The sequence below is a fragment of the Sturnus vulgaris genome, chromosome Z (assembly GCF_052056855.1).
Source record: "Sturnus vulgaris isolate bStuVul1 chromosome Z, bStuVul1.hap1, whole genome shotgun sequence".
Classification (NCBI taxonomy): Eukaryota; Metazoa; Chordata; class Aves; order Passeriformes; family Sturnidae; genus Sturnus; species Sturnus vulgaris.
In genome coordinates, this window is record NC_142283.1 from 24,019,552 (window position 1) to 24,026,891 (window position 7,340).

The 7,340-nt window shown below is 42.2% G+C and overlaps 1 long non-coding RNA gene across 1 annotated transcript; it reads right to left on the reverse strand.

The window, feature by feature from the left end:
• Positions 1–1,524: 1,524 nt before the first annotated feature.
• LOC148219746 (uncharacterized) lies at positions 1,525–2,406 on the reverse strand. Its single transcript, XR_015799315.1, has 2 exons — positions 2,300–2,406; positions 1,525–2,133 (listed from the first exon to the last, which is right to left on the reverse strand). It is a non-coding gene; the product is annotated as an uncharacterized LOC148219746 (long non-coding RNA).
• Positions 2,407–7,340: the final 4,934 nt, after the last annotated feature.

Sequence of the window (7,340 nt, forward strand, 5' to 3'; positions counted from 1 at the left end):
CACCTACAGGACAGCCTGGAGACCAGACCCAGCCAGCATGGGATTGGGAGGGACAGATCCTGCTTGACCATCCTCATCTGCTTTTGTGACCAGCTGACCCACCTGGATGCAGGGAAGGCTGTGGATGGTGTACCTGGACTTCAGCAAGGCCTTTGGCACTGTCTCCCACAGCACACTCCTGGAAAATCTGGGAGCCCGTGGCTTGGACAGGAGCACTCTGTGCTGGGCTAGGAGCTGGCTGGATGGCCGGGCCCAGAGAGTGCTGGTGAGCAGTGCTGCATGCAGCTGGTGAGCTGCCATCAGTGGTGTCCCTCAGGGGTCTGTGCTGGGGCCAGTCCTGTTTAATATCATTATTGATGATCTGGATGAAGGGATTGAGTCCTCCATCAGTGAATTTGCAGATGATGCCAAACTGGGTGGGAGTGATGATCTGCTGGAGAGCAAGAGGGCTCTCTAGAGGAACCTGGACAGGCTGGATAGATGGGTGGAGTCCAGCAATATGAAATTGAACATGACCAGGTGCCAGGTCCCACACTTCGTCCACAACAACCCCCTGCAGCACTACAGGATGAGGATGGTGTGGCTGGACAGTGCCCAGGCAGAAAGGCTCCTGGAGGTGCTGGTTGACAGCTGGCTGAACATGGCCAGCAGTGTGCCCTGGTGGCCAAGAAGGCCAATGGCCCCTGGCCTGTATCAGGAATAGTGTGGCCAGCAGGAGCAGGGAGCTCATTCTCCCCCTGTACTCAGCACTGGTGAGGTCACACCCTGAGTGCTGTGTCCAGTTCTGGGCCCCCCAGTTTAGAAAGGACCTTGAGACACTTGAGCACGTCCAGAGGAGGCAACAAGGCTGGTGAGGGGCTTGGAACACAAACCCTGTGAGGAATGGCTGAGGGAGCTGGGGTTGTTTAGCCTGGAGAAAAGGAGAGTCAGAGGTGACCTTATCACTCTCTATAATTCCCTGAAAGCTGGGGGTAGTCAGGTGGGGCTCAGCCTCTTCTCCCAGGCAGTCAGTGACAGGATGAGAGGACAGAATCTCTTAAGCTGTACCAGAGGAGGTTTAGGTCGGACATAAAAAATATATGTGGAAAAACCATTTGGGCATTGGAAAGGACTGCCCAGGGAGGTGCTGGAGTCACTGTCCCTGGAGGTGTTCAAAAAAAGAATGGATGTGGCACTCAGTGCAATGGTTTAGTTGATACAAGGGTGTTAGGTCAGAAGCTGGAGTTGATGATCTCCGAGGTCTTTTCCAACCTGGTTGATTCTGTGATTCTGTGATCATAAAATACAAGATGATAAATGATGATGATAATGATTTCTTTTCTATTAAGTTCATAAGACCACAATGCCTGGCTTTTTGCTTGGAAAGGTGAGGAACAGTAGGAGGAGTGTGAGAGAACAGGTGACCATGCTCTGCTGCAAGGGTGGCCTGCAGGCATGTAAGGTGAAGATAGTATTTCCTGTCCCTCTCAGAATTCGACTCTGAATCTCATCTTGGTCGTGATGAAGCAGGGGAATAGACAATGACAGAGTAGTTATCTTTTTTATTTTTTAAGGAGAAAATAAATTTATATTTCTACTTGTCAGAGGTGTGGACAAAGCTGGAAAATACAACATAAATGCTGCCCTAAATGTAAAAAAAGATATGAATCAGCAACTAAAAAGAGCCCAAACTTTATTTTAATCTCCTGATAATTTTCCTAGCTAATTTTATTATTCTTCTGGGTCCTGTAATTTATAAACATCTGGAATTAGCATCAGTCACAATGCTTCAATACCATTGAGCTACGCCTATGAGTTCCCATGAAGATACTCATGTCAAGGTGGAAAGTGAGGCAACCCAGTTCACATGGAGCTTCTGTCTCTGCTCATACCTCTTGGGCTGACAGGTGAGGAGAGATGTGTTGAGAAGGATGATGTAGAAGGAATCTTGACTCCTTGGCTTCTTCTCTCCTGCTGCCACAGGGACAGCCTTGAAGCATATTGATTCTGTGTCTGCACAGTGCAAAGGTTCCTGCCAGCACCCCCAGAGGCATTTCTGACTGGTTTTCTTCTTGGTTCCTATGTTCAAGAGCTGACAGACAAGTGCTTTGTGGGCTGATGGGCTGCACTTCATACCGAGGTCTCACAGCTGTACTGTCAGATGTGGTAAAAAGATAAATGACAACATAGCTGAGACCACCCCTGATTCATTTGTCCTTACTCCTGGCTACAGAAATTAAAGAGACAGCTGAATGAAGTCAAACAGTCGGAAACACTGAAAATGAGGGAAAACATCTTCAATAGAGGTGAGGTCTCTTACCATATCTGTTAAAATGTTCGGTGCACAGAAAGCCGTCCCTGAGTGAAATCACTCATCTGGAGACGAGTGCCAGAATGGTCTGTTCTAAAATGAACTCTTGTTGGCCACATCAGGTTCAACCTGATACTCTTCTCAGAAATGAACAACCTCTTCCCTGAAACAGAGTAAACATTAACAGGAATTTCTCAGTCACATTATTACCTGGGTATTATTATTTTAAGAGAAGAGCTTGCCCAGGAGGAAAATTGGGCCCAGCACAGGCTATAAAGTGCATCTTCACAACAGCTCCTTTTTGATTCTTTGAGACAGTGATTAAGCTAAACAAATTCCATGGGGTAACTATTAATTTGTTTTGTTTAATTGCACATTTTGGTGTAGCTGTAGGGTGTGAGTCTCCACTCTGGAGCTGGTTGCTGGCCTGAATACTGACCAAGGAAGTCTTGGCTATGCAGTGTGGAGCTCTGATTTGTTCTTTTGCAAGTACACTGAACACAGCCCAGATCAGCAAAAACCCAACCAGTTAGACATCTCCCCGTCCCAGAATAGTTGGATTCACTTTGAAGTCATTAAAATTGCAACGTTTTAGTCTATCTCCATTTGAATTTCCACACCTCTGTAGATGCTAAGGTTTCCATCACACGAAGGACATCTAAAAATGAATTGCTTTAATGTGCAAGCAGAGAGTCAGACTGCTAGCTCACCACAGCTATGGCTTCTCTGTAAGCCTGCAGCTTTCTCAGGGTCTACATGACTCCTCAGTCTGATGGACTGCACACTGGTCCAGCACTATCGTTAGAGGATTCTGACCTCCCTCCCACTGAAATACAGTGCAATTTTTATGCCTGTATAGAGACTACATTTATATCCAGATTCATTTAGCCTTGTCTTCTCTCTGCTTGAGGAGTGTGTGATTATAGATGCATACACAGGTATGTGTGTGCATTTGGACTGGCTGGGACTGTCTAGATCCAGGACTGGGCAGCTCTACCCTGTCTGCTTTTTACCTAATACGTGATACAACAAAAAGTCATTATCTATTTGGGCAATTTGGACTCCCAGCAGACTGTAGTCTCTCTCCTGGATCTGAAAATCCATAGCAGCCCATCAGGCTCAGGAGTGTGTGTATGCCGTGGGGAAACACCAAGGCACAACACTTTAAACCAAGGAATACACCTCTCTCTTTCACAGATTATCACGGAGATCTCACATTTCCTTTTTTCCCTAACTCTAAAAATAAGCATGGAAACCTACACACAGTTTCTGTGCCCCATCTTGGCCCCTTTCCATTATGCCTGAGGGCTTGTGTGCACCTGGTAATTCATTGAAATAGCAACTCTGGATAATGACACTGGCTTTATATCTATGTGTCTATCTAAAAGCAAGCAGCAGAACTAAAAAGCATTACCTGGCTTTTGCTTGGATACACAAGCAGATCAAAAGGGCCAGTTATCCATACCACTTGCCTAAAAGTTTCTTCTCCTTTTCACTCATATTGTGAGTGCCTCCCTGCAATGGAAAGCTCCAGACAGAGACATTTTTTTCCTACTACTCCAGCAGTTGTCATTTCTGGGCAGCAGTAGATAAACTATAGTGAATGTATGAGAGGACATTTTCCTTTTGTGATTTTTTGGAGATGACGGGTGGTATTTTAGTATTTTCCCTCCAGTACATCTCAGTTTTTGCTTAATCACCTCATTACTATATCCTTCTTTTTACAAGCAGGCATAAACTAGCAAGCTGTGGGAAAATATGCCCAGTTTCAAGCTGTCTGCAATCAGCATCTCATCTTGAGAGAAGACCCAGGGTTTTGGAGACAAATAATTATCTGTGATTCATCTTTGTTATTTTAATAGGCCAAAATTACACCCAAGGATGAAAACCCTGTTAAGAACTAGGGTGCTTGAGACTAGAATCTGTATTTTCCACTGTGAGTTCCACTTTGACATTTAAAATATTTTTACACTGGCTTATCTGAGTAAGATAGTGAGTCCCTTGGAGAAGTAAAATGATACAGATAATTTGGTTTAACTTTTACAGGAGGAGTTGCTCATGTATTTTCTCTGTTTCCTTGGATACTAGAGATTTCATGTCACAGTTCAGCCACACATACATTTTCTATTCCATTACAGCACCTGGAATACACATGAAAAATCCCCATAAATTTTTAAGACATGAACAAGACTTCAGGAGTAACCTCAAGCAGGAACATGCTTTTCAGGGTCAGATGGAAGTGGACAGGGAAAGCAGAAACCTCATCATCTGCATAGGCTTCTTAATGCTGCTCTTGCTTTTCTAAGAAGTCAGGACTTGCATGGGAATATTCTCCTCCCATTTTGAGGCTGAAGTTGCTTTTGCTTTTGGCATTAATCTCATTCAGCTCAAAAGATAATGAATTAGACTATGTGCATAGTTTGGACTGAAAGCCAGCCCAGTGCCTTTTAAAACCAGTTTTCATAAGCATTTACACAATCATAAGTGTGTGACTCCTATCAGAACGTTTAGCCTTGAAGCTAAACTTAGGTGTGCAGATTGATTTACTAATCTTACCAACCATTTCACACAGAAATTCAAATTCTTTCCATTCACTTATGAATATTTGCCTAGCGTTTTAAAGTATTTTTCAAGTTATAAATATTCTCACAGAAAAAGATAGATTACTGTCTAGCTTCAAGGGCATTGATATTATTAACAGAAAAGCTGGTTTAAATAGTCTTATAAAATACAACCAGACAACTTTTAATGAGACTTCTTTAGTCTGGACTAAAGGACAGGGAAGATGTAGAAAAACCCGGTAAATTATTATAATTTTAGGCAGTGTGGTTTTTTTATTTGTTTGTTTAGTTAACCTAGATGGACTTTTCCCATCAATGTATTGAGTTATTTTGAAAATCCAATATTTTATCTTTACATTAAAAAGCCCCTTTTATAATTTACAATGCCTTGGTGCAATTTAAGTGATTTAAGTTAACTGCTTTTTGTGAAGACCCATCTCTTTTGCTTGTCTGGAACCTCCTATGTTTATTTCAGTCAGTGTTGTTGAGGCATTGTGTTAGAAGAGCCCACGAAAAATAGCCACCTCCTTCAAATCACTCAATATTCTACAGTGAATAAAGCTGGGATTTTTCTAAATTTCTTTCTCTTTTTTATAGTGAGTATAGTTGAGTTCTGCCCCTTTCCAGTCTGAAGAGTCATAAATTTTTCAAATTTTTGTCATAGGAAAGCTGTTCTCTATCTTCACAAATCACACTTTTTTTCCTGCAACTTTTCAATTCTTTGACTTTTTCTGAGCTATTTCAAACAAAATACGGTGTCCAAGATGAAGTTGTACCATAGCTAAACATACAGTGGTATAATGGCATTCACTGCTCAGTCCTTTACCATTTTATTTTTTACTTGCCTCTTCCTTCCATTTTCTGAATGGTGTTGAGAACCAATATTCCTTGCAGAGCAATCTCGTGGATGTGGAGCCACTTTGCAATGGCAGCATCTGCTTAATGAGAGAAAAAAAATCAGTGTGAACCAAGTCAGTGTAGTGGCAGGGACTGGCAAAACTTCCCCCCTGGACTCTCAGATGTGTCCTTGCCCATGATGTAGGAAGGTGAGCTGGGAGGCACCTACCACCCACTAGGGCAGGTCGGTAGTTTCCAAAAGACATCAAGGGATATTAATACCCCAAGGCTTGTGGAGTAGTAATATGCTAGAATTGCATTGAAATCACTTTTTAACTATTCTTGCAAAATTTATTTTTATTGGATATACCACAGTAGAAGTCTTAATAAGGATGATGGCCCCTGCTGCAAAAGAAGACTGCAAGCTTGTGGTTGGAGAGGGTTCCTGCATTGTGAAGCCTCTTTAAAGGCAGGATCATTAACTCCAATTCCCTCCCAGGAGGGTGGCTTGCTTCATGACTAATACTCAGCACAGTTAAGTGGCACTGCTAGAGTTTTTGGCAAGGCAACATATGGTGTTTTTGAGCATTGTAGATGTTTCATTGCATATGTTTCCCACTCTGTTACCTCACGACACTGCAGGGCATTGCTTGTCTCCGTTTATTACTGCTGTGCTAGTCCTTTAGACCTTTGTTTTCAACTGTTAATTATTTAGAGTATAGACAGCAGAAATTCATAATACAAAGATAGATATACCTGTAAACACACCTTTTTGGGCATTTCTTGTAGTTGAGACTCCAAATTATGCAGTCTTTTTGATGACAGACTCTGTGTCTGCTTTCCACCATATTGTGCACTCACAAGCTGGGGACTCTTTGTACAAAGCACCAAGGCCTTGGGCTTATGCCAACTAGAAACTCAATACACTGTTTGACTGCTCGCCTGTGTTCTTTGAAACAACAGCATTTTCATTTGCACAAGTAGCCTTTATTTATACAAGCTTGGCTCAGAGGCAGGCAGAAAGATACATAGGCACACAGAGCAATAAAGCCCAGCCACACCGAGCAGGACATAGAGTTAGTACACTGTGTTTTTATCAGAGAATTCTCTGGAAAACCCATTTTGATGTTTTCTGCAGAGTCTAAAGATTGTCCTAGAACAATCCTTCCGAATCACCATTCACTGAGTTTCCATTTGCACAAACCTGGTCTTAAATGAAATGCTAGAGAGGCAAATAATTGTTAAACCAGAAAAGACACAAAAAACTAACAGATTAAATTAAACAATGGTCACCTTCAGATGGAAAATGCCTCCCACCAATCCACTAAAAATGCAAAAGGGAAAATGGATTACTTACTACTAAAGCTCTTTATTACAACCTGTTTTCTTAAACATACACACCGCAGCCAGTTCAATTAAAAGTGTTAGGATAGATATATGAGGTTGAAGATGAAATTGTCTGCCTTGTTTTATGTGAAAAATCTCATCTGAAATCATATCTAATTAGGATAATTGTAGCTGTAAGATCTATGAATTGTACAGGTAGAGAATATGGATTACATGTTGCCTGTATGAGATGCATATTGTAGAGAGGTGAGGCACTGGAACAGTGTCCAGAAAAGCTGTGAGTACCTCATGCCTGGAATTGTTCA